The sequence below is a fragment of the Epinephelus lanceolatus genome, chromosome 12 (assembly GCF_041903045.1).
Source record: "Epinephelus lanceolatus isolate andai-2023 chromosome 12, ASM4190304v1, whole genome shotgun sequence".
Taxonomy (NCBI): Eukaryota; Metazoa; Chordata; class Actinopteri; order Perciformes; family Serranidae; genus Epinephelus; species Epinephelus lanceolatus.
Genome location: NC_135745.1, coordinates 5,950,176 through 5,976,923, shown reverse-complemented (window position 1 = coordinate 5,976,923; position 26,748 = coordinate 5,950,176). Strand labels below are relative to the sequence as shown.

The following is a 26,748-nucleotide window of genomic DNA, read 5'->3' as shown; positions in this document are numbered from 1 at the left end:
TCAAATTGCCATTGGACTGAGAAACAAATGAGTCCCACTGGATGCTGTCTTCATGGCCTGGCGTTGTGGCAAAATAGGCTCTGTTGACTCCTCATCACCCATGTCCCTTGGCGAACCTCATTGGGCTCCCAGTCTCAAATGGCTGTAAAACATGACAACTGGAGTAAAAGCCAATCAACAGCAAAATGAAGTCTCAAAAAATACAGCGAGATTTGCACTTTTAATTGGCAGAAAAACACAGGACAGAGAGGAAATATTGCCACAGTGATATTGTGGGCAGGGGTAGGGGAATGGGTGTGGCCTGGGATTTGGATCGCGGGGCAAGTCAGGCGTACCGTGAGTGTTTTGACTGGGACGACTAGGGTCTTTGGCTGTTCTTCATCAAAGGGCTGTACTTACTCTGGTTTCTTTTCATAACGCACAAGTCTTTCGCCTTTTACTAAAGACTTCCGTGGAAAGCAACACCAATGAGTTGAAGCTATTTTTGGCAGGCTTTGCCATTTAGCTTAGCCTTGTGCTTTTGTGAAGATCAGAAAAGCCATTTTAAGCCTGAGCTAGATTTAGGTGTTTGATGCCCAGTGAAAAGTATTGCACTGTGACAAGTGACACTTGTGCCTGAAGATTGCGTTGGGCAGCTAACGGTTGGGCCACATCACTTTTCGGCCTTTTGGCTGTAGTAAATGTTCTCATCAGTTTAATATCTGATATGTCCTCAATAAGACGACAGCATTAAACATATGTTTTCTGTGTCGGGGGCTGAAAAAGGGGCTTGCTCCGTTCACTCCACGCATCGACCCGGTATTGCAGCGCCGCTGGAAATGGCGCACCCTTCTCCTGCCTTGTGGACAACCAAATATCGACGCAAACGGAGCGGCCCATTGCTCAAATTGCCATTGGACTGAGAAACAAATGAGTCCCACTGGATGCTGTCTTCATGGCCTGGCGTTGTGGCAAAATAGGCTCTGTTGACTCCTCATCACCCATGTCCCTTGGCGAACCTCATTGGGCTCCCAGTCTCAAATGGCTGTAAAACATGACAACTGGAGTAAAAGCCAATCAACAGCAAAATGAAGTCTCAAAAAATACAGCGAGATTTGCACTTTTAATTGGCAGAAAAACACAGGACAGAGAGGAAATATTGCCACAGTGATATTGTGGGCAGGGGTAGGGGAATGGGTGTGGCCTGGGATTTGGATCGCGGGGCAAGTCAGGCGTACCGTGAGTGTTTTGACTGGGACGACTAGGGTCTTTGGCTGTTCTTCATCAAAGGGCTGTACTTACTCTGGTTTCTTTTCATAACGCACAAGTCTTTCGCCTTTTACTAAAGACTTCCGTGGAAAGCAACACCAATGAGTTGAAGCTATTTTTGGCAGGCTTTGCCATTTGGCTTAGCCTTGTGCTTTTGTGAAGATCAGAAAAGCCATTTTAAGCCTGAGCTAGATTTAGGTGTTTGATGCCCAGTGAAAAGTATTGCACTGTGACAAGTGACACTTGTGCCTGAAGATTGCGTTGGGCAGCTAACGGTTGGGCCACATCACTTTTCGGCCTTTTGGCTGTAGTAAATGTTCTCATCAGTTTAATATCTGATATGTCCTCAATAAGACGACAGCATTAAACATGTTTTTTGTGTCGGGGGCTGAAAAAGGGGCTTGCTCCGTTCACTCCACGCATCGACCCGGTATTGCAGCGCCGCTGGAAATGGCGCACCCTTCTCCTGCCTTGTGGACAACCAAATATCGACGCAAACGGAGCGGCCCATTGCTCAAATTGCCATTGGACTGAGAAACAAATGAGTCCCACTGGATGCTGTCTTCATGGCCTGGCGTTGTGGCAAAATAGGCTCTGTTGACTCCTCATCACCCATGTCCCTTGGCGAACCTCATTGGGCTCCCAGTCTCAAATGGCTGTAAAACATGACAACTGGAGTAAAAGCCAATCAACAGCAAAATGAAGTCTCAAAAAATACAGCGAGATTTGCACTTTTAATTGGCAGAAAAACACAGGACAGAGAGGAAATATTGCCACAGTGATATTGTGGGCAGGGGTAGGGGAATGGGTGTGGCCTGGGATTTGGATCGCGGGGCAAGTCAGGCGTACCGTGAGTGTTTTGACTGGGACGACTAGGGTCTTTGGCTGTTCTTCATCAAAGGGCTGTACTTACTCTGGTTTCTTTTCATAACGCACAAGTCTTTCGCCTTTTACTAAAGACTTCCGTGGAAAGCAACACCAATGAGTTGAAGCTATTTTTGGCAGGCTTTGCCGTTTGGCTGAGCCTTGTGCTTTTGTGAAGATCAGAAAAGCCATTTTAAGCCTGAGCTAGATTTAGGTGTTTGATGCCCAGTGAAAAGTATTGCACTGTGACAAGTGACACTTGTGCCTGAAGATTGCGTTGGGCAGCTAACGGTTGGGCCACATCACTTTTCGGCCTTTTGGCTGTAGTAAATGTTCTCATCAGTTTAATATCTGATATGTCCTCAATAAGACGACAGCATTAAACATATGTTTTTTGTGTCGGGGGCTGAAAAAGGGGCTTGCTCCGTTCACTCCACGCATCGACCCGGTATTGCAGCGCCGCTGGAAATGGCGCACCCTTCTCCTGCCTTGTGGACAACCAAATATCAACGCAAACGGAGTGGCCCATTGCTCAAATTGCCATTGGACTGAGAAACAAATGAGTCCCACTGGATGCTGTCTTCATGGCCTGGCGTTGTGGCAAAATAGGCTCTGTTGACTCCTCATCACCCATGTCCCTTGGCGAACCTCATTGGGCTCCCAGTCTCAAATGGCTGTAAAACATGACAACTGGAGTAAAAGCCAATCAACAGCAAAATGAAGTCTCAAAAAATACAGCGAGATTTGCACTTTTAATTGGCAGAAAAACACAGGACAGAGAGGAAATATTGCCACGGTGATATTGTGGGCAGGGGTAGGGGAATGGGTGTGGCCTGGGATTTGGATCGCGGGGCAAGTCACGCGTACCATGAGTGTTTTGACTGGGACGACTAGGGTCTTTGGCTGTTCTTCATCAAAGGGCTGTACTTACTCTGGTTTCTTTTCGTAATGCACAAGTCTTTCGCCTTTTACTAAAGACTTCCGTGTAAAGCAACACCAATACGTTGAAGCTATTTTTGGCAGGCTTTGCCGTTTGGCTGAGCCTTGTGCTTTTGTGAAGATCAGAAAAGCCATTTTAAGCCTGAGCTAGATTTAGGTGTTTGATGCCCAGTGAAAAGTATTGCACTGTGACAAGTGACACTTGTGCCTGAAGATTGCGTTGGGCAGCTAACGGTTGGGCCACATCACTTTTCGGCCTTTTGGCTGTAGTAAATGTTCTCATCAGTTTAATATCTGATATGTCCTCAATAAGACGACAGCATTAAACATATGTTTTTTGTGTCGGGGGCTGAAAAAGGGGCTTGCTCCGTTCACTCCACGCATCGACCCGGTATTGCAGCGCCGCTGGAAATGGCGCACCCTTCTCCTGCCTTGTGGACAACCAAATATCGACGCAAACGGAGCGGCCCATTGCTCAAATTGCCATTGGACTGAGAAACAAATGAGTCCCACTGGATGCTGTCTTCATGGCCTGGCGTTGTGGCAAAATAGGCTCTGTTGACTCCTCATCACCCATGTCCCTTGGCGAACCTCATTGGGCTCCCAGTCTCAAATGGCTGTAAAACATGACAACTGGAGTAAAAGCCAATCAACAGCAAAATGAAGTCTCAAAAAATACAGCGAGATTTGCACTTTTAATTGGCAGAAAAACACAGGACAGAGAGGAAATATTGCCACAGTGATATTGTGGGCAGGGGTAGGGGAATGGGTGTGGCCTGGGATTTGGATCGCGGGGCAAGTCAGGCGTACCGTGAGTGTTTTGACTGGGACGACTAGGGTCTTTGGCTGTTCTTCATCAAAGGGCTGTACTTACTCTGGTTTCTTTTCATAACGCACAAGTCTTTCGCCTTTTACTAAAGACTTCCGTGGAAAGGAACACCAATGAGTTGAAGCTATTTTTGGCAGGCTTTGCCGTTTGGCTGAGCCTTGTGCTTTTGTGAAGATCAGAAAAGCCATTTTAAGCCTGAGCTAGATTTAGGTGTTTGATGCCCAGTGAAAAGTATTGCACTGTGACAAGTGACATTTGTGCCTGAAGATTGCGTTGGGCAGCTAACGGTTGGGCCACATCACTTTTCGGTCTTTTGGCTGAAGTAAATGTTCTCATCAGTTTAATATCTGATATGTCCTCAATAAGACGACAGCATTAAACATATGTTTTCTGTGTCGGGGGCTGAAAAAGGGGCTTGCTCCGTTCACTCCACGCATCGACCCGGTATTGCAGCGCCGCTGGAAATGGCGCACCCTTCTCCTGCCTTGTGGACAACCAAATATCAACGCAAACGGAGCGGCCCATTGCTCAAATTGCCATTGGACTGAGAAACAAATGAGTCCCACTGGATGCTGTCTTCATGGCCTGGCGTTGTGGCAAAATAGGCTCTGTTGACTCCTCATCACCCATGTCCCTTGGCGAACCTCATTGGGCTCCCAGTCTCAAATGGCTGTAAAACATGACAACTGGAGTAAAAGCCAATCAACAGCAAAATGAAGTCTCAAAAAATACAGCGAGATTTGCACTTTTAATTGGCAGAAAAACACAGGACAGAGAGGAAATATTGCCACAGTGATATTGTGGGCAGGGGTAGGGGAATGGGTGTGGCCTGGGATTTGGATCGCGGGGCAAGTCAGGCGTACCGTGAGTGTTTTGACTGGGACGACTAGGGTCTTTGGCTGTTCTTCATCAAAGGGCTGTATTTACTCTGGTTTCTTTTCATAACGCACAAGTCTTTCGCCTTTTACTAAAGACTTCCGTGGAAAGCAACACCAATGAGTTGAAGCTATTTTTGGCAGGCTTTGCCGTTTGGCTGAGCCTTGTGCTTTTGTGAAGATCAGAAAAGCCATTTTAAGCCTGAGCTAGATTTAGGTGTTTGATGCCCAGTGAAAAGTATTGCACTGTGACAAGTGACACTTGTGCCTGAAGATTGCGTTAGGCAGCTAACGGTTGGGCCACATCACTTTTCGGCCTTTTGGCTGTAGTAAATGTTCTCATTAGTTTAATATCTGATATGTCCTCAATAAGACGACAGCATTAAACATATGTTTTTTGTGTCGGGGGCTGAAAAAGGGGCTTGCTCCGTTCACTCCACGCATCGACCCGGTATTGCAGCGCCGCTGGAAATGGCGCACCCTTCTCCTGCCTTGTGGACAACCAAATATCGACGCAAACGGAGCGGCCCATTGCTCAAATTGCCATTGGACTGAGAAACAAATGAGTCCCACTGGATGCTGTCTTCATGGCCTGGCGTTGTGGCAAAATAGGCTCTGTTGACTCCTCATCACCCATGTCCCTTGGCGAACCTCATTGGGCTCCCAGTCTCAAATGGCTGTAAAACATGACAACTGGAGTAAAAGCCAATCAACAGCAAAATGAAGTCTCAAAAAATACAGCGAGATTTGCACTTTTAATTGGCAGAAAAACACAGGACAGAGAGGAAATATTGCCACGGTGATATTGTGGGCAGGGGTAGGGGAATGGGTGTGGCCTGGGATTTGGATCGCGGGGCAAGTCAGGCGTACCGTGAGTGTTTTGACTGGGACGACTAGGGTCTTTGGCTGTTCTTCATCAAAGGGCTGTATTTACTCTGGTTTCTTTTCATAACGCACAAGTCTTTCGCCTTTTACTAAAGACTTCCGTGAAAAGCAACACCAATGAGTTGAAGCTATTTTTGGCAGGCTTTGCCGTTTGGCTTAGCCTTGTGCTTTTGTGAAGATCAGAAAAGCCATTTTAAGCCTGAGCTAGATTTAGGTGTTTGATGCCCAGTGAAAAGTATTGCACTGTGACAAGTGACACTTGTGCCTGAAGATTGCGTTAGGCAGCTAACGGTTGGGCCACATCACTTTTCGGCCTTTTGGCTGTAGTAAATGTTCTCATCAGTTTAATATCTGATATGTCCTCAATAAGACGACAGCATTAAACATATGTTTTTTGTGTCGGGGGCTGAAAAAGGGGCTTGCTCCGTTCACTCCACGCATCGACCCGGTATTGCAGCGCCGCTGGAAATGGCGCACCCTTCTCCTGCCTTGTGGACAACCAAATATCGACGCAAACGGAGCGGCCCATTGCTCAAATTGCCATTGGACTGAGAAACAAATGAGTCCCACTGGATGCTGTCTTCATGGCCTGGCGTTGTGGCAAAATAGGCTCTGTTGACTCCTCATCACCCATGTCCCTTGGCGAACCTCATTGGGCTCCCAGTCTCAAATGGCTGTAAAACATGACAACTGGAGTAAAAGCCAATCAACAGCAAAATGAAGTCTCAAAAAATACAGCGAGATTTGCACTTTTAATTGGCAGAAAAACACAGGACAGAGAGGAAATATTGCCACAGTGATATTGTGGGCAGGGGTAGGGGAATGGGTGTGGCCTGGGATTTGGATCGCGGGGCAAGTCAGGCGTACCGTGAGTGTTTTGACTGGGACGACTAGGGTCTTTGGCTGTTCTTCATCAAAGGGCTGTATTTACTCTGGTTTCTTTTCATAACGCACAAGTCTTTCGCCTTTTACTAAAGACTTCCGTGGAAAGGAACACCAATGAGTTGAAGCTATTTTTGGCAGGCTTTGTCATTTGGCTTAGCCTTGTGCTTTTGTGAAGATCAGAAAAGCCATTTTAAGCCTGAGCTAGATTTAGGTGTTTGATGCCCAGTGAAAAGTATTGCACTGTGACAAGTGACACTTGTGCCTGAAGATTGCGTTGGGCAGCTAACGGTTGGGCCACATCACTTTTCGGCCTTTTGGCTGTAGTAAATGTTCTCATCAGTTTAATATCTGATATGTCCTCAATAAGACGACAGCATTAAACATATGTTTTTTGTGTCGGGGGCTGAAAAAGGGGCTTGCTCCGTTCACTCCACGCATCGACCCGGTATTGCAGCGCCGCTGGAAATGGCGCACCCTTCTCCTGCCTTGTGGACAACCAAATATCGACGCAAACGGAGCGGCCCATTGCTCAAATTGCCATTGGACTGAGAAACAAATGAGTCCCACTGGATGCTGTCTTCATGGCCTGGCGTTGTGGCAAAATAGGCTCTGTTGACTCCTCATCACCCATGTCCCTTGGCGAACCTCATTGGGCTCCCAGTCTCAAATGGCTGTAAAACATGACAACTGGAGTAAAAGCCAATCAACAGCAAAATGAAGTCTCAAAAAATACAGCGAGATTTGCACTTTTAATTGGCAGAAAAACACAGGACAGAGAGGAAATATTGCCACAGTGATATTGTGGGCAGGGGTAGGGGAATGGGTGTGGCCTGGGATTTGGATCGCGGGGCAAGTCAGGCGTACCGTGAGTGTTTTGACTGGGACGACTAGGGTCTTTGGCTGTTCTTCATCAAAGGGCTGTACTTACTCTGGTTTCTTTTCATAACGCACAAGTCTTTCGCCTTTTACTAAAGACTTCCGTGGAAAGGAACACCAATGAGTTGAAGCTATTTTTGGCAGGCTTTGCCGTTTGGCTGAGCCTTGTGCTTTTGTGAAGATCAGAAAAGCCATTTTAAGCCTGAGCTAGATTTAGGTGTTTGATGCCCAGTGAAAAGTATTGCACTGTGACAAGTGACATTTGTGCCTGAAGATTGCGTTGGGCAGCTAACGGTTGGGCCACATCACTTTTCGGTCTTTTGGCTGAAGTAAATGTTCTCATCAGTTTAATATCTGATATGTCCTCAATAAGACGACAGCATTAAACATATGTTTTCTGTGTCGGGGGCTGAAAAAGGGGCTTGCTCCGTTCACTCTACGCATCGACCCGGTATTGCAGCGCCGCTGGAAATGGCGCACCCTTCTCCTGCCTTGTGGACAACCAAATATCAACGCAAACGGAGCGGCCCATTGCTCAAATTGCCATTGGACTGAGAAACAAATGAGTCCCACTGGATGCTGTCTTCATGGCCTGGCGTTGTGGCAAAATAGGCTCTGTTGACTCCTCATCACCCATGTCCCTTGGCGAACCTCATTGGGCTCCCAGTCTCAAATGGCTGTAAAACATGACAACTGGAGTAAAAGCCAATCAACAGCAAAATGAAGTCTCAAAAAATACAGCGAGATTTGCACTTTTAATTGGCAGAAAAACACAGGACAGAGAGGAAATATTGCCACAGTGATATTGTGGGCAGGGGTAGGGGAATGGGTGTGGCCTGGGATTTGGATCGCGGGGCAAGTCAGGCGTACCGTGAGTGTTTTGACTGGGACGACTAGGGTCTTTGGCTGTTCTTCATCAAAGGGCTGTATTTACTCTGGTTTCTTTTCATAACGCACAAGTCTTTCGCCTTTTACTAAAGACTTCCGTGGAAAGGAACACCAATGAGTTGAAGCTATTTTTGGCAGGCTTTGCCATTTGGCTTAGCCTTGTGCTTTTGTGAAGATCAGAAAAGCCATTTTAAGCCTGAGCTAGATTTAGGTGTTTGATGCCCAGTGAAAAGTATTGCACTGTGACAAGTGACACTTGTGCCTGAAGATTGCGTTGGGCAGCTAACGGTTGGGCCACATCACTTTTCGGCCTTTTGGCTGTAGTAAATGTTCTCATCAGTTTAATATCTGATATGTCCTCAATAAGACGACAGCATTAAACATATGTTTTTTGTGTCGGGGGCTGAAAAAGGGGCTTGCTCCGTTCACTCCACGCATCGACCCGGTATTGCAGCGCCGCTGGAAATGGCGCACCCTTCTCCTGCCTTGTGGACAACCAAATATCAACGCAAACGGAGCGGCCCATTGCTCAAATTGCCATTGGACTGAGAAACAAATGAGTCCCACTGGATGCTGTCTTCATGGCCTGGCGTTGTGGCAAAATAGGCTCTGTTGACTCCTCATCACCCATGTCCCTTGGCGAACCTCATTGGGCTCCCAGTCTCAAATGGCTGTAAAACATGACAACTGGAGTAAAAGCCAATCAACAGCAAAATGAAGTCTCAAAAAATACAGCGAGATTTGCACTTTTAATTGGCAGAAAAACACAGGACAGAGAGGAAATATTGCCACGGTGATATTGTGGGCAGGGGTAGGGGAATGGGTGTGGCCTGGGATTTGGATCGCGGGGCAAGTCAGGCGTACCATGAGTGTTTTGACTGGGACGACTAGGGTCTTTGGCTGTTCTTCATCAAAGGGCTGTACTTACTCTGGTTTCTTTTCATAACGCACAAGTCTTTCGCCTTTTACTAAAGACTTCCGTGGAAAGCAACACCAATGAGTTGAAGCTATTTTTGGCAGGCTTTGCCGTTTGGCTGAGCCTTGTGCTTTTGTGAAGATCAGAAAAGCCATTTTAAGCCTGAGCTAGATTTAGGTGTTTGATGCCCAGTGAAAAGTATTGCACTGTGACAAGTGACACTTGTGCCTGAAGATTGCGTTGGGCAGCTAACGGTTGGGCCACATCACTTTTCGGCCTTTTGGCTGTAGTAAATGTTCTCATTAGTTTAATATCTGATATGTCCTCAATAAGACGACAGCATTAAACATATGTTTTTTGTGTCGGGGGCTGAAAAAGGGGCTTGCTCCGTTCACTCCACGCATCGACCTGGTATTGCAGCGCCGCTGGAAATGGCGCACCCTTCTCCTGCCTTGTGGACAACCAAATATCGACGCAAACGGAGCGGCCCATTGCTCAAATTGCCATTGGACTGAGAAACAAATGAGTCCCACTGGATGCTGTCTTCATGGCCTGGCGTTGTGGCAAAATAGGCTCTGTTGACTCCTCATCACCCATGTCCCTTGGCGAACCTCATTGGGCTCCCAGTCTCAAATGGCTGTAAAACATGACAACTGGAGTAAAAGCCAATCAACAGCAAAATGAAGTCTCAAAAAATACAGCGAGATTTGCACTTTTAATTGGCAGAAAAACACAGGACAGAGAGGAAATATTGCCACAGTGATATTGTGGGCAGGGGTAGGGGAATGGGTGTGGCCTGGGATTTGGATCGCGGGGCAAGTCAGGCGTACCGTGAGTGTTTTGACTGGGACGACTAGGGTCTTTGGCTGTTCTTCATCAAAGGGCTGTATTTACTCTGGTTTCTTTTCATAACGCACAAGTCTTTCGCCTTTTACTAAAGACTTCCGTGGAAAGGAACACCAATGAGTTGAAGCTATTTTTGGCAGGCTTTGCCATTTGGCTTAGCCTTGTGCTTTTGTGAAGATCAGAAAAGCCATTTTAAGCCTGAGCTAGATTTAGGTGTTTGATGCCCAGTGAAAAGTATTGCACTGTGACAAGTGACACTTGTGCCTGAAGATTGCGTTGGGCAGCTAACGGTTGGGCCACATCACTTTTCGGCCTTTTGGCTGTAGTAAATGTTCTCATCAGTTTAATATCTGATATGTCCTCAATAAGACGACAGCATTAAACATATGTTTTTTGTGTCGGGGGCTGAAAAAGGGGCTTGCTCCGTTCACTCCACGCATCGACCCGGTATTGCAGCGCCGCTGGAAATGGCGCACCCTTCTCCTGCCTTGTGGACAACCAAATATCAACGCAAACGGAGCGGCCCATTGCTCAAATTGCCATTGGACTGAGAAACAAATGAGTCCCACTGGATGCTGTCTTCATGGCCTGGCGTTGTGGCAAAATAGGCTCTGTTGACTCCTCATCACCCATGTCCCTTGGCGAACCTCATTGGGCTCCCAGTCTCAAATGGCTGTAAAACATGACAACTGGAGTAAAAGCCAATCAACAGCAAAATGAAGTCTCAAAAAATACAGCGAGATTTGCACTTTTAATTGGCAGAAAAACACAGGACAGAGAGGAAATATTGCCACGGTGATATTGTGGGCAGGGGTAGGGGAATGGGTGTGGCCTGGGATTTGGATCGCGGGGCAAGTCAGGCGTACCATGAGTGTTTTGACTGGGACGACTAGGGTCTTTGGCTGTTCTTCATCAAAGGGCTGTACTTACTCTGGTTTCTTTTCATAACGCACAAGTCTTTCGCCTTTTACTAAAGACTTCCGTGGAAAGCAACACCAATGAGTTGAAGCTATTTTTGGCAGGCTTTGCCGTTTGGCTGAGCCTTGTGCTTTTGTGAAGATCAGAAAAGCCATTTTAAGCCTGAGCTAGATTTAGGTGTTTGATGCCCAGTGAAAAGTATTGCACTGTGACAAGTGACACTTGTGCCTGAAGATTGCGTTAGGCAGCTAACGGTTGGGCCACATCACTTTTCGGCCTTTTGGCTGTAGTAAATGTTCTCATTAGTTTAATATCTGATATGTCCTCAATAAGACGACAGCATTAAACATATGTTTTTTGTGTCGGGGGCTGAAAAAGGGGCTTGCTCCGTTCACTCCACGCATCGACCCGGTATTGCAGCGCCGCTGGAAATGGCGCACCCTTCTCCTGCCTTGTGGACAACCAAATATCGACGCAAACGGAGCGGCCCATTGCTCAAATTGCCATTGGACTGAGAAACAAATGAGTCCCACTGGATGCTGTCTTCATGGCCTGGCGTTGTGGCAAAATAGGCTCTGTTGACTCCTCATCACCCATGTCCCTTGGCGAACCTCATTGGGCTCCCAGTCTCAAATGGCTGTAAAACATGACAACTGGAGTAAAAGCCAATCAACAGCAAAATGAAGTCTCAAAAAATACAGCGAGATTTGCACTTTTAATTGGCAGAAAAACACAGGACAGAGAGGAAATATTGCCACAGTGATATTGTGGGCAGGGGTAGGGGAATGGGTGTGGCCTGAGATTTGGATCGCGGGGCAAGTCAGGCGTACCGTGAGTGTTTTGACTGGGACGACTAGGGTCTTTGGCTGTTCTTCATCAAAGGGCTGTACTTACTCTGGTTTCTTTTCATAACGCACAAGTCTTTCGCCTTTTACTAAAGACTTCCGTGGAAAGGAACACCAATGAGTTGAAGCTATTTTTGGCAGGCTTTGCCGTTTGGCTGAGCCTTGTGCTTTTGTGAAGATCAGAAAAGCCATTTTAAGCCTGAGCTAGATTTAGGTGTTTGATGCCCAGTGAAAAGTATTGCACTGTGACAAGTGACACTTGTGCCTGAAGATTGCGTTGGGCAGCTAACGGTTGGGCCACATCACTTTTCGGCCTTTTGGCTGTAGTAAATGTTCTCATCAGTTTAATATCTGATATGTCCTCAATAAGACGACAGCATTAAACATATGTTTTTTGTGTCGGGGGCTGAAAAAGGGGCTTGCTCCGTTCACTCCACGCATCGACCCGGTATTGCAGCGCCGCTGGAAATGGCGCACCCTTCTCCTGCCTTGTGGACAACCAAATATCAACGCAAACGGAGCGGCCCATTGCTCAAATTGCCATTGGACTGAGAAACAAATGAGTCCCACTGGATGCTGTCTTCATGGCCTGGCGTTGTGGCAAAATAGGCTCTGTTGACTCCTCATCACCCATGTCCCTTGGCGAACCTCATTGGGCTCCCAGTCTCAAATGGCTGTAAAACATGACAACTGGAGTAAAAGCCAATCAACAGCAAAATGAAGTCTCAAAAAATACAGCGAGATTTGCACTTTTAATTGGCAGAAAAACACAGGACAGAGAGGAAATATTGCCACAGTGATATTGTGGGCAGGGGTAGGGGAATGGGTGTGGCCTGGGATTTGGATCGCGGGGCAAGTCAGGCGTACCGTGAGTGTTTTGACTGGGACGACTAGGGTCTTTGGCTGTTCTTCATCAAAGGGCTGTATTTACTCTGGTTTCTTTTCATAACGCACAAGTCTTTCGCCTTTTACTAAAGACTTCCGTGAAAAGCAACACCAATGAGTTGAAGCTATTTTTGGCAGGCTTTGCCATTTGGCTTAGCCTTGTGCTTTTGTGAAGATCAGAAAAGCCATTTTAAGCCTGAGCTAGATTTAGGTGTTTGATGCCCAGTGAAAAGTATTGCACTGTGACAAGTGACACTTGTGCCTGAAGATTGCGTTAGGCAGCTAACGGTTGGGCCACATCACTTTTCGGCCTTTTGGCTGTAGTAAATGTTCTCATCAGTTTAATATCTGATATGTCCTCAATAAGACGACAGCATTAAACATATGTTTTTTGTGTCGGGGGCTGAAAAAGGGGCTTGCTCCGTTCACTCCACGCATCGACCCGGTATTGCAGCGCCGCTGGAAATGGCGCACCCTTCTCCTGCCTTGTGGACAACCAAATATCGACGCAAACGGAGCGGCCCATTGCTCAAATTGCCATTGGACTGAGAAACAAATGAGTCCCACTGGATGCTGTCTTCATGGCCTGGCGTTGTGGCAAAATAGGCTCTGTTGACTCCTCATCACCCATGTCCCTTGGCGAACCTCATTGGGCTCCCAGTCTCAAATGGCTGTAAAACATGACAACTGGAGTAAAAGCCAATCAACAGCAAAATGAAGTCTCAAAAAATACAGCGAGATTTGCACTTTTAATTGGCAGAAAAACACAGGACAGAGAGGAAATATTGCCACAGTGATATTGTGGGCAGGGGTAGGGGAATGGGTGTGGCCTGGGATTTGGATCGCGGGGCAAGTCAGGCGTACCGTGAGTGTTTTGACTGGGACGACTAGGGTCTTTGGCTGTTCTTCATCAAAGGGCTGTACTTACTCTGGTTTCTTTTCATAACGCACAAGTCTTTTGCCTTTTACTAAAGACTTCCGTGGAAAGGAACACCAATGAGTTGAAGCTATTTTTGGCAGGCTTTGCCATTTGGCTTAGCCTTGTGCTTTTGTGAAGATCAGAAAAGCCATTTTAAGCCTGAGCTAGATTTAGGTGTTTGATGCCCAGTGAAAAGTATTGCACTGTGACAAGTGACACTTGTGCCTGAAGATTGCGTTGGGCAGCTAACGGTTGGGCCACATCACTTTTCGGCCTTTTGGCTGTAGTAAATGTTCTCATCAGTTTAATATCTGATATGTCCTCAATAAGACGACAGCATTAAACATATGTTTTTTGTGTCGGGGGCTGAAAAAGGGGCTTGCTCCGTTCACTCCACGCATCGACCCGGTATTGCAGCGCCGCTGGAAATGGCGCACCCTTCTCCTGCCTTGTGGACAACCAAATATCGACGCAAACGGAGCGCCCATTGCTCAAATTGCCATTGGACTGAGAAACAAATGAGTCCCACTGGATGCTGTCTTCATGGCCTGGCGTTGTGGCAAAATAGGCTCTGTTGACTCCTCATCACCCATGTCCCTTGGCGAACCTCATTGGGCTCCCAGTCTCAAATGGCTGTAAAACATGACAACTGGAGTAAAAGCCAATCAACAGCAAAATGAAGTCTCAAAAAATACAGCGAGATTTGCACTTTTAATTGGCAGAAAAACACAGGACAGAGAGGAAATATTGCCACGGTGATATTGTGGGCAGGGGTAGGGGAATGGGTGTGGCCTGGGATTTGGATCGCGGGGCAAGTCAGGCGTACCGTGAGTGTTTTGACTGGGACGACTAGGGTCTTTGGCTGTTCTTCATCAAAGGGCTGTACTTACTCTGGTTTCTTTTCATAACGCACAAGTCTTTCGCCTTTTACTAAAGACTTCCGTGGAAAGGAACACCAATGAGTTGAAGCTATTTTTGGCAGGCTTTGCCATTTGGCTGAGCCTTGTGCTTTTGTGAAGATCAGAAAAGCCATTTTAAGCCTGAGCTAGATTTAGGTGTTTGATGCCCAGTGAAAAGTATTGCACTGTGACAAGTGACACTTGTGCCTGAAGATTGCGTTGGGCAGCTAACGGTTGGGCCACATCACTTTTCGGCCTTTTGGCTGTAGTAAATGTTCTCATCAGTTTAATATCTGATATGTCCTCAATAAGACGACAGCATTAAACATGTTTTTTGTGTCGGGGGCTGAAAAAGGGGCTTGCTCCGTTCACTCCACGCATCGACCCGGTATTGCAGCGCCGCTGGAAATGGCGCACCCTTCTCCTGCCTTGTGGACAACCAAATATCGACGCAAACGGAGCGGCCCATTGCTCAAATTGCCATTGGACTGAGAAACAAATGAGTCCCACTGGATGCTGTCTTCATGGCCTGGCGTTGTGGCAAAATAGGCTCTGTTGACTCCTCATCACCCATGTCCCTTGGCGAACCTCATTGGGCTCCCAGTCTCAAATGGCTGTAAAACATGACAACTGGAGTAAAAGCCAATCAACAGCAAAATGAAGTCTCAAAAAATACAGCGAGATTTGCACTTTTAATTGGCAGAAAAACACAGGACAGAGAGGAAATATTGCCACAGTGATATTGTGGGCAGGGGTAGGGGAATGGGTGTGGCCTGGGATTTGGATCGCGGGGCAAGTCAGGCGTACCGTGAGTGTTTTGACTGGGACGACTAGGGTCTTTGGCTGTTCTTCATCAAAGGGCTGTATTTACTCTGGTTTCTTTTCATAACGCACAAGTCTTTCGCCTTTTACTAAAGACTTCCGTGGAAAGGAACACCAATGAGTTGAAGCTATTTTTGGCAGGCTTTGTCATTTGGCTTAGCCTTGTGCTTTTGTGAAGATCAGAAAAGCCATTTTAAGCCTGAGCTAGATTTAGGTGTTTGATGCCCAGTGAAAAGTATTGCACTGTGACAAGTGACACTTGTGCCTGAAGATTGCGTTGGGCAGCTAACGGTTGGGCCACATCACTTTTCGGCCTTTTGGCTGTAGTAAATGTTCTCATCAGTTTAATATCTGATATGTCCTCAATAAGACGACAGCATTAAACATATGTTTTTTGTGTCGGGGGCTGAAAAAGGGGCTTGCTCCGTTCACTCCACGCATCGACCCGGTATTGCAGCGCCGCTGGAAATGGCGCACCCTTCTCCTGCCTTGTGGACAACCAAATATCGACGCAAACGGAGCGGCCCATTGCTCAAATTGCCATTGGACTGAGAAACAAATGAGTCCCACTGGATGCTGTCTTCATGGCCTGGCGTTGTGGCAAAATAGGCTCTGTTGACTCCTCATCACCCATGTCCCTTGGCGAACCTCATTGGGCTCCCAGTCTCAAATGGCTGTAAAACATGACAACTGGAGTAAAAGCCAATCAACAGCAAAATGAAGTCTCAAAAAATACAGCGAGATTTGCACTTTTAATTGGCAGAAAAACACAGGACAGAGAGGAAATATTGCCACAGTGATATTGTGGGCAGGGGTAGGGGAATGGGTGTGGCCTGGGATTTGGATCGCGGGGCAAGTCAGGCGTACCGTGAGTGTTTTGACTGGGACGACTAGGGTCTTTGGCTGTTCTTCATCAAAGGGCTGTACTTACTCTGGTTTCTTTTCATAACGCACAAGTCTTTCGCCTTTTACTAAAGACTTCCGTGGAAAGGAACACCAATGAGTTGAAGCTATTTTTGGCAGGCTTTGCCATTTGGCTTAGCCTTGTGCTTTTGTGAAGATCAGAAAAGCCATTTTAAGCCTGAGCTAGGTTTAGGTGTTTGATGCCCAGTGAAAAGTATTGCACTGTGACAAGTGACACTTGTGCCTGAAGATTGCGTTGGGCAGCTAACGGTTGGGCCACATCACTTTTCGGCCTTTTGGCTGTAGTAAATGTTCTCATCAGTTTAATATCTGATATGTCCTCAATAAGACGACAGCATTAAACATATGTTTTTTGTGTCGGGGGCTGAAAAAGGGGCTTGCTCCGTTCACTCCACGCATCGACCCGGTATTGCAGCGCCGCTGGAAATGGCGCACCCTTCTCCTGCCTTGTGGACAACCAAATATCAACGCAAACGGAGCGGCCCATTGCTCAAATTGCCATTGGACTGAGAAACAAATGAGTCCCACTGGATGCTGTCTTCATGGCCTGGCGTTGTGGCAAAATAGGCTCTGTTGACTCCTCATCACCCATGTCCCTTGGCGAACCTCATTGGGCTCCCAGTCTCAAATGGCTGTAAAACATGACAACTGGAGTAAAAGCCAATCAACAGCAAAATGAAGTCTCAAAAAATACAGCGAGATTTGCACTTTTAATTGGCAGAAAAACACAGGACAGAGAGGAAATATTGCCACAGTGATATTGTGGGCAGGGGTAGGGGAATGGGTGTGGCCTGGGATTTGGATCGCGGGGCAAGTCAGGCGTACCGTGAGTGTTTTGACTGGGACGACTAGGGTCTTTGGCTGTTCTTCATCAAAGGGCTGTATTTACTCTGGTTTCTTTTCATAACGCACAAGTCTTTCGCCTTTTACTAAAGACTTCCGTGAAAAGCAACACCAATGAGTTGAAGCTATTTTTGGCAGGCTTTGCCATTTGGCTTAGCCTTGTGCTTTTGTGAAGATCAGAAAAGCCATTTTAAGCCTGAGCTAGATTTAGGTGTTTGATGCCCAGTGAAAAGTATTGCACTGTGACAAGTGACACTTGTGCCTGAAGATTGCGTTGGGCAGCTAACGGTTGGGCCACATCACTTTTCGGCCTTTTGGCTGTAGTAAATGTTCTCATCAGTTTAATATCTGATATGTCCTCAATAAGACGACAGCATTAAACATATGTTTTTTGTGTCGGGGGCTGAAAAAGGGGCTTGCTCCGTTCACTCCACGCATCGACCCGGTATTGCAGCGCCGCTGGAAATGGCGCACCCTTCTCCTGCCTTGTGGACAACCAAATATCGACGCAAACGGAGCGGCCCATTGCTCAAATTGCCATTGGACTGAGAAACAAATGAGTCCCACTGGATGCTGTCTTCATGGCCTGGCGTTGTGGCAAAATAGGCTCTGTTGACTCCTCATCACCCATGTCCCTTGGCGAACCTCATTGGGCTCCCAGTCTCAAATGGCTGTAAAACATGACAACTGGAGTAAAAGCCAATCAACAGCAAAATGAAGTCTCAAAAAATACAGCGAGATTTGCACTTTTAATTGGCAGAAAAACACAGGACAGAGAGGAAATATTGCCACAGTGATATTGTGGGCAGGGGTAGGGGAATGGGTGTGGCCTGGGATTTGGATCGCGGGGCAAGTCAGGCGTACCGTGAGTGTTTTGACTGGGACGACTAGGGTCTTTGGCTGTTCTTCATCAAAGGGCTGTACTTACTCTGGTTTCTTTTCATAACGCACAAGTCTTTTGCCTTTTACTAAAGACTTCCGTGGAAAGGAACACCAATGAGTTGAAGCTATTTTTGGCAGGCTTTGCCATTTGGCTGAGCCTTGTGCTTTTGTGAAGATCAGAAAAGCCATTTTAAGCCTGAGCTAGATTTAGGTGTTTGATGCCCAGTGAAAAGTATTGCACTGTGACAAGTGACACTTGTGCCTGAAGATTGCGTTGGGCAGCTAACGGTTGGGCCACATCACTTTTCGGCCTTTTGGCTGTAGTAAATGTTCTCATCAGTTTAATATCTGATATGTCCTCAATAAGACGACAGCATTAAACATATGTTTTTTGTGTCGGGGGCTGAAAAAGGGGCTTGCTCCGTTCACTCCACGCATCGACCCGGTATTGCAGCGCCGCTGGAAATGGCGCACCCTTCTCCTGCCTTGTGGACAACCAAATATCGACGCAAACGGAGCGGCCCATTGCTCAAATTGCCATTGGACTGAGAAACAAATGAGTCCCACTGGATGCTGTCTTCATGGCCTGGCATTGTGGCAAAATAGGCTCTGTTGACTCCTCATCACCCATGTCCCTTGGCGAACCTCATTGGGCTCCCAGTCTCAAATGGCTGTAAAACATGACAACTGGAGTAAAAGCCAATCAACAGCAAAATGAAGTCTCAAAAAATACAGCGAGATTTGCACTTTTAATTGGCAGAAAAACACAGGACAGAGAGGAAATATTGCCACAGTGATATTGTGGGCAGGGGTAGGGGAATGGGTGTGGCCTGGGATTTGGATCGCGGGGCAAGTCAGGCGTACCGTGAGTGTTTTGACTGGGACGACTAGGGTCTTTGGCTGTTCTTCATCAAAGGGCTGTACTTACTCTGGTTTCTTTTCATAACGCACAAGTCTTTCGCCTTTTACTAAAGACTTCCGTGAAAAGCAACACCAATGAGTTGAAGCTATTTTTGGCAGGCTTTGCCATTTGGCTTAGCCTTGTGCTTTTGTGAAGATCAGAAAAGCCATTTTAAGCCTGAGCTAGATTTAGGTGTTTGATGCCCAGTGAAAAGTATTGCACTGTGACAAGTGACACTTGTGCCTGAAGATTGCGTTGGGCAGCTAACGGTTGGGCCACATCACTTTTCGGCCTTTTGGCTGTAGTAAATGTTCTCATCAGTTTAATATCTGATATGTCCTCAATAAGACGACAGCATTAAACATATGTTTTTTGTGTCGGGGGCTGAAAAAGGGGCTTGCTCCGTTCACTCCACGCATCGACCCGGTATTGCAGCGCCGCTGGAAATGGCGCACCCTTCTCCTGCCTTGTGGACAACCAAATATCGACGCAAACGGAGCGGCCCATTGCTCAAATTGCCATTGGACTGAGAAACAAATGAGTCCCACTGGATGCTGTCTTCATGGCCTGGCGTTGTGGCAAAATAGGCTCTGTTGACTCCTCATCACCCATGTCCCTTGGCGAACCTCATTGGGCTCCCAGTCTCAAATGGCTGTAAAACATGACAACTGGAGTAAAAGCCAATCAACAGCAAAATGAAGTCTCAAAAAATACAGCGAGATTTGCACTTTTAATTGGCAGAAAAACACAGGACAGAGAGGAAATATTGCCACAGTGATATTGTGGGCAGGGGTAGGGGAATGGGTGTGGCCTGGGATTTGGATCGCGGGGCAAGTCAGGCGTACCGTGAGTGTTTTGACTGGGACGACTAGGGTCTTTGGCTGTTCTTCATCAAAGGGCTGTACTTACTCTGGTTTCTTTTCATAACGCACAAGTCTTTCGCCTTTTACTAAAGACTTCCGTGAAAAGCAACACCAATGAGTTGAAGCTATTTTTGGCAGGCTTTGCCATTTGGCTTAGCCTTGTGCTTTTGTGAAGATCAGAAAAGCCATTTTAAGCCTGAGCTAGATTTAGGTGTTTGATGCCCAGTGAAAAGTATTGCACTGTGACAAGTGACACTTGTGCCTGAAGATTGCGTTGGGCAGCTAACGGTTGGGCCACATCACTTTTCGGCCTTTTGGCTGTAGTAAATGTTCTCATCAGTTTAATATCTGATATGTCCTCAATAAGACGACAGCATTAAACATATGTTTTTTGTGTCGGGGGCTGAAAAAGGGGCTTGCTCCGTTCACTCCACGCATCGACCCGGTATTGCAGCGCCGCTGGAAATGGCGCACCCTTCTCCTGCCTTGTGGACAACCAAATATCGACGCAAACGGAGCGGCCCATTGCTCAAATTGCCATTGGACTGAGAAACAAATGAGTCCCACTGGATGCTGTCTTCATGGCCTGGCGTTGTGGCAAAATAGGCTCTGTTGACTCCTCATCACCCATGTCCCTTGGCGAACCTCATTGGGCTCCCAGTCTCAAATGGCTGTAAAACATGACAACTGGAGTAAAAGCCAATCAACAGCAAAATGAAGTCTCAAAAAATACAGCGAGATTTGCACTTTTAATTGGCAGAAAAACACAGGACAGAGAGGAAATATTGCCACAGTGATATTGTGGGCAGGGGTAGGGGAATGGGTGTGGCCTGGGATTTGGATCGCGGGGTAAGTCAGGCGTACCGTGAGTGTTTTGACTGGGACGACTAGGGTCTTTGGCTGTTCTTCATCAAAGGGCTGTACTTACTCTGGTTTCTTTTCATAACGCACAAGTCTTTCGCCTTTTACTAAAGACTTCCGTGGAAAGGAACACCAATGCGTTGAAGCTATTTTTGGCAGGCTTTGCAGTTTGGCTGAGCCTTGTGCTTTTGTGAAGATCAGAAAAGCCATTTTAAGCCTGAGCTAGATTTAGGTGTTTGATGCCCAGTGAAAAGTATTGCACTGTGACAAGTGACACTTGTGCCTGAAGATTGCGTTGGGCAGCTAACGGTTGGGCCACATCACTTTTCGGCCTTTTGGCTGTAGTAAATGTTCTCATCAGTTTAATATCTGATATGTCCTCAATAAGACGACAGCATTAAACATATGTTTTTTGTGTCGGGGGCTGAAAAAGGGGCTTGCTCCGTTCACTCCACACATCGACCCGGTATTGCAGCGCCGCTGGAAATGGCGCACCCTTCTCCTGCCTTGTGGACAACCAAATATCAACGCAAACGGAGCGGCCCATTGCTCAAATTGCCATTGGACTGAGAAACAAATGAGTCCCACTGGATGCTGTCTTCATGGCCTGGCGTTGTGGCAAAATAGGCTCTGTTGACTCCTCATCACCCATGTCTCTTGGCGAACCTCATTGGGCTCCCAGTCTCAAATGGCTGTAAAACATGACAACTGGAGTAAAAGCCAATCAACAGCAAAATGAAGTCTCAAAAAATACAGCGAGATTTGCACTTTTAATTGGCAGAAAAACACAGGACAGAGAGGAAATATTGCCACAGTGATATTGTGGGCAGGGGTAGGGGAATGGGTGTGGCCTGGGATTTGGATCGCGGGGCAAGTCAGGCGTACCGTGAGTGTTTTGACTGGGACGACTAGGGTCTTTGGCTGTTCTTCATCAAAGGGCTGTACTTACTCTGGTTTCTTTTCATAACGCACAAGTCTTTCGCCTTTTACTAAAGACTTCCGTGAAAAGCAACACCAATGAGTTGAAGCTATTTTTGGCAGGCTTTGCCATTTGGCTTAGCCTTGTGCTTTTGTGAAGATCAGAAAAGCCATTTTAAGCCTGAGCTAGATTTAGGTGTTTGATGCCCAGTGAAAAGTATTGCACTGTGACAAGTGACACTTGTGCCTGAAGATTGCGTTGGGCAGCTAACGGTTGGGCCACATCACTTTTCGGCCTTTTGGCTGTAGTAAATGTTCTCATCAGTTTAATATCTGATATGTCCTCAATAAGACGACAGCATTAAACATATGTTTTTTGTGTCGGGGGCTGAAAAAGGGGCTTGCTCCGTTCACTCCACGCATCGACCCGGTATTGCAGCGCCGCTGGAAATGGCGCACCCTTCTCCTGCCTTGTGGACAACCAAATATCGACGCAAACGGAGCGGCCCATTGCTCAAATTGCCATTGGACTGAGAAACAAATGAGTCCCACTGGATGCTGTCTTCATGGCCTGGCGTTGTGGCAAAATAGGCTCTGTTGACTCCTCATCACCCATGTCCCTTGGCGAACCTCATTGGGCTCCCAGTCTCAAATGGCTGTAAAACATGACAACTGGAGTAAAAGCCAATCAACAGCAAAATGAAGTCTCAAAAAATACAGCGAGATTTGCACTTTTAATTGGCAGAAAAACACAGGACAGAGAGGAAATATTGCCACAGTGATATTGTGGGCAGGGGTAGGGGAATGGGTGTGGCCTGGGATTTGGATCGCGGGGCAAGTCAGGCGTACCGTGAGTGTTTTGACTGGGACGACTAGGGTCTTTGGCTGTTCTTCATCAAAGGGCTGTACTTACTCTGGTTTCTTTTCATAACGCACAAGTCTTTCGCCTTTTACTAAAGACTTCCGTGGAAAGGAACACCAATGAGTTGAAGCTATTTTTGGCAGGCTTTGTCATTTGGCTTAGCCTTGTGCTTTTGTGAAGATCAGAAAAGCCATTTTAAGCCTGAGCTAGATTTAGGTGTTTGATGCCCAGTGAAAAGTATTGCACTGTGACAAGTGACACTTGTGCCTGAAGATTGCGTTGGGCAGCTAACGGTTGGGCCACATCACTTTTCGGCCTTTTGGCTGTAGTAAATGTTCTCATCAGTTTAATATCTGATATGTCCTCAATAAGACGACAGCATTAAACATATGTTTTTTGTGTCGGGGGCTGAAAAAGGGGCTTGCTCCATTCACTCCACGCATCGACCCGGTATTGCAGCGCCGCTGGAAATGGCGCACCCTTCTCCTGCCTTGTGGACAACCAAATATCGACGCAAACGGAGCGGCCCATTGCTCAAATTGCCATTGGACTGAGAAACAAATGAGTCCCACTGGATGCTGTCTTCATGGCCTGGCGTTGTGGCAAAATAGGCTCTGTTGACTCCTCATCACCCATGTCCCTTGGCGAACCTCATTGGGCTCCCAGTCTCAAATGGCTGTAAAACATGACAACTGGAGTAAAAGCCAATCAACAGCAAAATGAAGTCTCAAAAAATACAGCGAGATTTGCACTTTTAATTGGCAGAAAAACACAGGACAGAGAGGAAATATTGCCACAGTGATATTGTGGGCAGGGGTAGGGGAATGGGTGTGGCCTGGGATTTGGATCGCGGGGTAAGTCAGGCGTACCGTGAGTGTTTTGACTGGGACGACTAGGGTCTTTGGCTGTTCTTCATCAAAGGGCTGTACTTACTCTGGTTTCTTTTCATAACGCACAAGTCTTTCGCCTTTTACTAAAGACTTCCGTGGAAAGGAACACCAATGCGTTGAAGCTATTTTTGGCAGGCTTTGCAGTTTGGCTGAGCCTTGTGCTTTTGTGAAGATCAGAAAAGCCATTTTAAGCCTGAGCTAGATTTAGGTGTTTGATGCCCAGTGAAAAGTATTGCACTGTGACAAGTGACACTTGTGCCTGAAGATTGCGTTGGGCAGCTAACGGTTGGGCCACATCACTTTTCGGCCTTTTGGCTGTAGTAAATGTTCTCATCAGTTTAATATCTGATATGTCCTCAATAAGACGACAGCATTAAACATATGTTTTTTGTGTCGGGGGCTGAAAAAGGGGCTTGCTCCGTTCACTCCACACATCGACCCGGTATTGCAGCGCCGCTGGAAATGGCGCACCCTTCTCCTGCCTTGTGGACAACCAAATATCAACGCAAACGGAGCGGCCCATTGCTCAAATTGCCATTGGACTGAGAAACAAATGAGTCCCACTGGATGCTGTCTTCATGGCCTGGCGTTGTGGCAAAATAGGCTCTGTTGACTCCTCATCACCCATGTCTCTTGGCGAACCTCATTGGGCTCCCAGTCTCAAATGGCTGTAAAACATGACAACTGGAGTAAAAGCCAATCAACAGCAAAATGAAGTCTCAAAAAATACAGCGAGATTTGCACTTTTAATTGGCAGAAAAACACAGGACAGAGAGGAAATATTGCCACAGTGATATTGTGGGCAGGGGTAGGGGAATGGGTGTGGCCTGGGATTTGGATCGCGGGGCAAGTCAGGCGTACCGTGAGTGTTTTGACTGGGACGACTAGGGTCTTTGGCTGTTCTTCATCAAAGGGCTGTACTTACTCTGGTTTCTTTTCATAACGCACAAGTCTTTCGCCTTTTACTAAAGACTTCCGTGGAAAGCAACACCAATGAGTTGAAGCTATTTTTGGCAGGCTTTGCCATTTGGCTTAGCCTTGTGCTTTTGTGAAGATCAGAAAAGCCATTTTAAGCCTGAGCTAGATTTAGGTGTTTGATGCCCAGTGAAAAGTATTGCACTGTGACAAGTGACACTTGTGCCTGAAGATTGCGTTGGGCAGCTAACGGTTGGGCCACATCACTTTTCGGCCTTTTGGCTGTAGTAAATGTTCTCATCAGTTTAATATCTGATATGTCCTCAATAAGACGACAGCATTAAACATATGTTTTTTGTGTCGGGGGCTGAAAAAGGGGCTTGCTCCGTTCACTCCACGCATCGACCCGGTATTGCAGCGCCGCTGGAAATGGCGCACCCTTCTCCTGCCTTGTGGACAACCAAATATCGACGCAAACGGAGCGGCCCATTGCTCAAATTGCCATTGGACTGAGAAACAAATGAGTCCCACTGGATGCTGTCTTCATGGCCTGGCGTTGTGGCAAAATAGGCTCTGTTGACTCCTCATCACCCATGTCCCTTGGCGAACCTCATTGGGCTCCCAGTCTCAAATGGCTGTAAAACATGACAACTGGAGTAAAAGCCAATCAACAGCAAAATGAAGTCTCAAAAAATACAGCGAGATTTGCACTTTTAATTGGCAGAAAAACACAGGACAGAGAGGAAATATTGCCACAGTGATATTGTGGGCAGGGGTAGGGGAATGGGTGTGGCCTGGGATTTGGATCGCGGGGCAAGTCAGGCGTACCGTGAGTGTTTTGACTGGGACGACTAGGGTCTTTGGCTGTTCTTCATCAAAGGGCTGTACTTACTTTGGTTTCTTTTCATAACGCACAAGTCTTTCGCCTTTTACTAAAGACTTCCGTGGAAAGCAACACCAATGAGTTGAAGCTATTTTTGGCAGGCTTTGCCGTTTGGCTGAGCCTTGTGCTTTTGTGAAGATCAGAAAAGCCATTTTAAGCCTGAGCTAGATTTAGGTGTTTGATGCCCAGTGAAAAGTATTGCACTGTGACAAGTGACACTTGTGCCTGAAGATTGCGTTGGGCAGCTAACGGTTGGGCCACATCACTTTTCGGCCTTTTGGCTGTAGTAAATGTTCTCATCAGTTTAATATCTGATATGTCCTCAATAAGACGACAGCATTAAACATATGTTTTTTGTGTCGGGGGCTGAAAAAGGGGCTTGCTCCATTCACTCCACGCATCGACCCGGTATTGCAGCGCCGCTGGAAATGGCGCACCCTTCTCCTGCCTTGTGGACAACCAAATATCGACGCAAACGGAGCGGCCCATTGCTCAAATTGCCATTGGACTGAGAAACAAATGAGTCCCACTGGATGCTGTCTTCATGGCCTGGCGTTGTGGCAAAATAGGCTCTGTTGACTCCTCATCACCCATGTCCCTTGGCGAACCTCATTGGGCTCCCAGTCTCAAATGGCTGTAAAACATGACAACTGGAGTAAAAGCCAATCAACAGCAAAATGAAGTCTCAAAAAATACAGCGAGATTTGCACTTTTAATTGGCAGAAAAACACAGGACAGAGAGGAAATATTGCCACAGTGATATTGTGGGCAGGGGTAGGGGAATGGGTGTGGCCTGGGATTTGGATCGCGGGGCAAGTCAGGCGTACCGTGAGTGTTTTGACTGGGACGACTAGGGTCTTTGGCTGTTCTTCATCAAAGGGCTGTACTTACTCTGGTTTCTTTTCATAACGCACAAGTCTTTCGCCTTTTACTAAAGACTTCCGTGAAAAGCAACACCAATGAGTTGAAGCTATTTTTGGCAGGCTTTGCCATTTGGCTTAGCCTTGTGCTTTTGTGAAGATCAGAAAAGCCATTTTAAGCCTGAGCTAGATTTAGGTGTTTGATGCCCAGTGAAAAGTATTGCACTGTGACAAGTGACACTTGTGCCTGAAGATTGCGTTGGGCAGCTAACGGTTGGGCCACATCACTTTTCGGCCTTTTGGCTGTAGTAAATGTTCTCATCAGTTTAATATCTGATATGTCCTCAATAAGACGACAGCATTAAACATATGTTTTTTGTGTCGGGGGCTGAAAAAGGGGCTTGCTCCGTTCACTCCACGCATCGACCCGGTATTGCAGCGCCGCTGGAAATGGCGCACCCTTCTCCTGCCTTGTGGACAACCAAATATCGACGCAAACGGAGCGGCCCATTGCTCAAATTGCCATTGGACTGAGAAACAAATGAGTCCCACTGGATGCTGTCTTCATGGCCTGGCGTTGTGGCAAAATAGGCTCTGTTGACTCCTCATCACCCATGTCCCTTGGCGAACCTCATTGGGCTCCCAGTCTCAAATGGCTGTAAAACATGACAACTGGAGTAAAAGCCAATCAACAGCAAAATGAAGTCTCAAAAAATACAGCGAGATTTGCACTTTTAATTGGCAGAAAAACACAGGACAGAGAGGAAATATTGCCACAGTGATATTGTGGGCAGGGGTAGGGGAATG

General features: G+C 46.9%; 29 non-coding genes and 31 pseudogenes across 29 annotated transcripts; all 60 read left to right on the top strand.

Moving 5' to 3' along the window:
* The first annotated feature begins 395 nt into the window (after positions 1-395).
* LOC144465501 (U5 spliceosomal RNA) lies at positions 396-509 on the top strand. The gene has a single exon (XR_013492640.1). It is a non-coding gene; the product is annotated as a U5 spliceosomal RNA (small nuclear RNA).
* Positions 510-651: 142 nt separating this feature from the next.
* LOC144465258 (U2 spliceosomal RNA) lies at positions 652-832 on the top strand (annotated as a pseudogene).
* Positions 833-1,277: 445 nt separating this feature from the next.
* On the top strand, positions 1,278-1,392 carry LOC144465591 (U5 spliceosomal RNA). The gene has a single exon (XR_013492721.1). It is a non-coding gene; the product is annotated as a U5 spliceosomal RNA (small nuclear RNA).
* A 141-nt stretch (positions 1,393-1,533) lies between these two features.
* LOC144466149 (U2 spliceosomal RNA) lies at positions 1,534-1,712 on the top strand (annotated as a pseudogene).
* A 445-nt stretch (positions 1,713-2,157) lies between these two features.
* LOC144465619 (U5 spliceosomal RNA) lies at positions 2,158-2,272 on the top strand. The gene has a single exon (XR_013492746.1). It is a non-coding gene; the product is annotated as a U5 spliceosomal RNA (small nuclear RNA).
* A 141-nt stretch (positions 2,273-2,413) lies between these two features.
* LOC144466302 (U2 spliceosomal RNA) lies at positions 2,414-2,594 on the top strand (annotated as a pseudogene).
* A 445-nt stretch (positions 2,595-3,039) lies between these two features.
* Positions 3,040-3,154, top strand: LOC144466040 (U5 spliceosomal RNA). Its single transcript, XR_013493078.1, has one exon. It is a non-coding gene; the product is annotated as a U5 spliceosomal RNA (small nuclear RNA).
* A 141-nt stretch (positions 3,155-3,295) lies between these two features.
* LOC144466301 (U2 spliceosomal RNA) lies at positions 3,296-3,476 on the top strand (annotated as a pseudogene).
* Positions 3,477-3,921: 445 nt separating this feature from the next.
* On the top strand, positions 3,922-4,036 carry LOC144465416 (U5 spliceosomal RNA). The gene has a single exon (XR_013492567.1). It is a non-coding gene; the product is annotated as a U5 spliceosomal RNA (small nuclear RNA).
* Positions 4,037-4,177: 141 nt separating this feature from the next.
* Positions 4,178-4,358, top strand: LOC144465291 (U2 spliceosomal RNA; annotated as a pseudogene).
* Positions 4,359-4,803: 445 nt separating this feature from the next.
* On the top strand, positions 4,804-4,918 carry LOC144465618 (U5 spliceosomal RNA). The gene has a single exon (XR_013492745.1). It is a non-coding gene; the product is annotated as a U5 spliceosomal RNA (small nuclear RNA).
* Positions 4,919-5,059: 141 nt separating this feature from the next.
* On the top strand, positions 5,060-5,240 carry LOC144465273 (U2 spliceosomal RNA; annotated as a pseudogene).
* A 445-nt stretch (positions 5,241-5,685) lies between these two features.
* On the top strand, positions 5,686-5,790 carry LOC144465655 (U5 spliceosomal RNA; annotated as a pseudogene).
* Positions 5,791-5,941: 151 nt separating this feature from the next.
* On the top strand, positions 5,942-6,122 carry LOC144466299 (U2 spliceosomal RNA; annotated as a pseudogene).
* Positions 6,123-6,567: 445 nt separating this feature from the next.
* On the top strand, positions 6,568-6,681 carry LOC144465364 (U5 spliceosomal RNA). The gene has a single exon (XR_013492520.1). It is a non-coding gene; the product is annotated as a U5 spliceosomal RNA (small nuclear RNA).
* A 142-nt stretch (positions 6,682-6,823) lies between these two features.
* Positions 6,824-7,004, top strand: LOC144466298 (U2 spliceosomal RNA; annotated as a pseudogene).
* A 445-nt stretch (positions 7,005-7,449) lies between these two features.
* LOC144465415 (U5 spliceosomal RNA) lies at positions 7,450-7,564 on the top strand. The gene has a single exon (XR_013492566.1). It is a non-coding gene; the product is annotated as a U5 spliceosomal RNA (small nuclear RNA).
* Positions 7,565-7,705: 141 nt separating this feature from the next.
* LOC144465320 (U2 spliceosomal RNA) lies at positions 7,706-7,886 on the top strand (annotated as a pseudogene).
* Positions 7,887-8,331: 445 nt separating this feature from the next.
* On the top strand, positions 8,332-8,446 carry LOC144465385 (U5 spliceosomal RNA). The gene has a single exon (XR_013492539.1). It is a non-coding gene; the product is annotated as a U5 spliceosomal RNA (small nuclear RNA).
* A 141-nt stretch (positions 8,447-8,587) lies between these two features.
* On the top strand, positions 8,588-8,768 carry LOC144466297 (U2 spliceosomal RNA; annotated as a pseudogene).
* Positions 8,769-9,213: 445 nt separating this feature from the next.
* On the top strand, positions 9,214-9,328 carry LOC144465617 (U5 spliceosomal RNA). The gene has a single exon (XR_013492744.1). It is a non-coding gene; the product is annotated as a U5 spliceosomal RNA (small nuclear RNA).
* Positions 9,329-9,469: 141 nt separating this feature from the next.
* Positions 9,470-9,650, top strand: LOC144465299 (U2 spliceosomal RNA; annotated as a pseudogene).
* A 445-nt stretch (positions 9,651-10,095) lies between these two features.
* LOC144465384 (U5 spliceosomal RNA) lies at positions 10,096-10,210 on the top strand. Its single transcript, XR_013492538.1, has one exon. It is a non-coding gene; the product is annotated as a U5 spliceosomal RNA (small nuclear RNA).
* A 141-nt stretch (positions 10,211-10,351) lies between these two features.
* LOC144466296 (U2 spliceosomal RNA) lies at positions 10,352-10,532 on the top strand (annotated as a pseudogene).
* Positions 10,533-10,977: 445 nt separating this feature from the next.
* LOC144465616 (U5 spliceosomal RNA) lies at positions 10,978-11,092 on the top strand. Its single transcript, XR_013492743.1, has one exon. It is a non-coding gene; the product is annotated as a U5 spliceosomal RNA (small nuclear RNA).
* Positions 11,093-11,233: 141 nt separating this feature from the next.
* On the top strand, positions 11,234-11,414 carry LOC144465272 (U2 spliceosomal RNA; annotated as a pseudogene).
* Positions 11,415-11,859: 445 nt separating this feature from the next.
* Positions 11,860-11,974, top strand: LOC144465413 (U5 spliceosomal RNA). The gene has a single exon (XR_013492565.1). It is a non-coding gene; the product is annotated as a U5 spliceosomal RNA (small nuclear RNA).
* A 141-nt stretch (positions 11,975-12,115) lies between these two features.
* On the top strand, positions 12,116-12,296 carry LOC144466295 (U2 spliceosomal RNA; annotated as a pseudogene).
* Positions 12,297-12,741: 445 nt separating this feature from the next.
* LOC144465515 (U5 spliceosomal RNA) lies at positions 12,742-12,856 on the top strand. The gene has a single exon (XR_013492652.1). It is a non-coding gene; the product is annotated as a U5 spliceosomal RNA (small nuclear RNA).
* Positions 12,857-12,997: 141 nt separating this feature from the next.
* Positions 12,998-13,178, top strand: LOC144466293 (U2 spliceosomal RNA; annotated as a pseudogene).
* Positions 13,179-13,623: 445 nt separating this feature from the next.
* Positions 13,624-13,738, top strand: LOC144465433 (U5 spliceosomal RNA). Its single transcript, XR_013492582.1, has one exon. It is a non-coding gene; the product is annotated as a U5 spliceosomal RNA (small nuclear RNA).
* Positions 13,739-13,879: 141 nt separating this feature from the next.
* Positions 13,880-14,060, top strand: LOC144466292 (U2 spliceosomal RNA; annotated as a pseudogene).
* A 444-nt stretch (positions 14,061-14,504) lies between these two features.
* Positions 14,505-14,619, top strand: LOC144465346 (U5 spliceosomal RNA). The gene has a single exon (XR_013492504.1). It is a non-coding gene; the product is annotated as a U5 spliceosomal RNA (small nuclear RNA).
* A 141-nt stretch (positions 14,620-14,760) lies between these two features.
* On the top strand, positions 14,761-14,939 carry LOC144466148 (U2 spliceosomal RNA; annotated as a pseudogene).
* Positions 14,940-15,384: 445 nt separating this feature from the next.
* LOC144465363 (U5 spliceosomal RNA) lies at positions 15,385-15,498 on the top strand. The gene has a single exon (XR_013492519.1). It is a non-coding gene; the product is annotated as a U5 spliceosomal RNA (small nuclear RNA).
* Positions 15,499-15,640: 142 nt separating this feature from the next.
* On the top strand, positions 15,641-15,821 carry LOC144466291 (U2 spliceosomal RNA; annotated as a pseudogene).
* Positions 15,822-16,266: 445 nt separating this feature from the next.
* LOC144465383 (U5 spliceosomal RNA) lies at positions 16,267-16,381 on the top strand. The gene has a single exon (XR_013492537.1). It is a non-coding gene; the product is annotated as a U5 spliceosomal RNA (small nuclear RNA).
* A 141-nt stretch (positions 16,382-16,522) lies between these two features.
* On the top strand, positions 16,523-16,703 carry LOC144466290 (U2 spliceosomal RNA; annotated as a pseudogene).
* Positions 16,704-17,148: 445 nt separating this feature from the next.
* Positions 17,149-17,263, top strand: LOC144465513 (U5 spliceosomal RNA). Its single transcript, XR_013492651.1, has one exon. It is a non-coding gene; the product is annotated as a U5 spliceosomal RNA (small nuclear RNA).
* A 141-nt stretch (positions 17,264-17,404) lies between these two features.
* Positions 17,405-17,585, top strand: LOC144466289 (U2 spliceosomal RNA; annotated as a pseudogene).
* Positions 17,586-18,030: 445 nt separating this feature from the next.
* Positions 18,031-18,145, top strand: LOC144465350 (U5 spliceosomal RNA). The gene has a single exon (XR_013492507.1). It is a non-coding gene; the product is annotated as a U5 spliceosomal RNA (small nuclear RNA).
* A 141-nt stretch (positions 18,146-18,286) lies between these two features.
* Positions 18,287-18,467, top strand: LOC144466287 (U2 spliceosomal RNA; annotated as a pseudogene).
* A 445-nt stretch (positions 18,468-18,912) lies between these two features.
* Positions 18,913-19,027, top strand: LOC144465512 (U5 spliceosomal RNA). Its single transcript, XR_013492650.1, has one exon. It is a non-coding gene; the product is annotated as a U5 spliceosomal RNA (small nuclear RNA).
* Positions 19,028-19,168: 141 nt separating this feature from the next.
* On the top strand, positions 19,169-19,349 carry LOC144466286 (U2 spliceosomal RNA; annotated as a pseudogene).
* Positions 19,350-19,794: 445 nt separating this feature from the next.
* On the top strand, positions 19,795-19,909 carry LOC144465511 (U5 spliceosomal RNA). The gene has a single exon (XR_013492649.1). It is a non-coding gene; the product is annotated as a U5 spliceosomal RNA (small nuclear RNA).
* Positions 19,910-20,050: 141 nt separating this feature from the next.
* LOC144466285 (U2 spliceosomal RNA) lies at positions 20,051-20,231 on the top strand (annotated as a pseudogene).
* A 445-nt stretch (positions 20,232-20,676) lies between these two features.
* LOC144465717 (U5 spliceosomal RNA) lies at positions 20,677-20,789 on the top strand. The gene has a single exon (XR_013492832.1). It is a non-coding gene; the product is annotated as a U5 spliceosomal RNA (small nuclear RNA).
* A 143-nt stretch (positions 20,790-20,932) lies between these two features.
* Positions 20,933-21,113, top strand: LOC144465271 (U2 spliceosomal RNA; annotated as a pseudogene).
* A 445-nt stretch (positions 21,114-21,558) lies between these two features.
* Positions 21,559-21,673, top strand: LOC144465510 (U5 spliceosomal RNA). The gene has a single exon (XR_013492648.1). It is a non-coding gene; the product is annotated as a U5 spliceosomal RNA (small nuclear RNA).
* Positions 21,674-21,814: 141 nt separating this feature from the next.
* LOC144466284 (U2 spliceosomal RNA) lies at positions 21,815-21,995 on the top strand (annotated as a pseudogene).
* Positions 21,996-22,440: 445 nt separating this feature from the next.
* On the top strand, positions 22,441-22,554 carry LOC144465362 (U5 spliceosomal RNA). The gene has a single exon (XR_013492518.1). It is a non-coding gene; the product is annotated as a U5 spliceosomal RNA (small nuclear RNA).
* A 142-nt stretch (positions 22,555-22,696) lies between these two features.
* Positions 22,697-22,877, top strand: LOC144466161 (U2 spliceosomal RNA; annotated as a pseudogene).
* A 445-nt stretch (positions 22,878-23,322) lies between these two features.
* LOC144465716 (U5 spliceosomal RNA) lies at positions 23,323-23,435 on the top strand. The gene has a single exon (XR_013492831.1). It is a non-coding gene; the product is annotated as a U5 spliceosomal RNA (small nuclear RNA).
* Positions 23,436-23,578: 143 nt separating this feature from the next.
* LOC144465269 (U2 spliceosomal RNA) lies at positions 23,579-23,759 on the top strand (annotated as a pseudogene).
* Positions 23,760-24,204: 445 nt separating this feature from the next.
* LOC144465590 (U5 spliceosomal RNA) lies at positions 24,205-24,319 on the top strand. The gene has a single exon (XR_013492720.1). It is a non-coding gene; the product is annotated as a U5 spliceosomal RNA (small nuclear RNA).
* Positions 24,320-24,460: 141 nt separating this feature from the next.
* Positions 24,461-24,641, top strand: LOC144466283 (U2 spliceosomal RNA; annotated as a pseudogene).
* A 445-nt stretch (positions 24,642-25,086) lies between these two features.
* LOC144465769 (U5 spliceosomal RNA) lies at positions 25,087-25,201 on the top strand. The gene has a single exon (XR_013492875.1). It is a non-coding gene; the product is annotated as a U5 spliceosomal RNA (small nuclear RNA).
* A 141-nt stretch (positions 25,202-25,342) lies between these two features.
* LOC144466160 (U2 spliceosomal RNA) lies at positions 25,343-25,523 on the top strand (annotated as a pseudogene).
* A 445-nt stretch (positions 25,524-25,968) lies between these two features.
* LOC144465509 (U5 spliceosomal RNA) lies at positions 25,969-26,083 on the top strand. The gene has a single exon (XR_013492647.1). It is a non-coding gene; the product is annotated as a U5 spliceosomal RNA (small nuclear RNA).
* Positions 26,084-26,224: 141 nt separating this feature from the next.
* LOC144466282 (U2 spliceosomal RNA) lies at positions 26,225-26,405 on the top strand (annotated as a pseudogene).
* Positions 26,406-26,748: the final 343 nt, after the last annotated feature.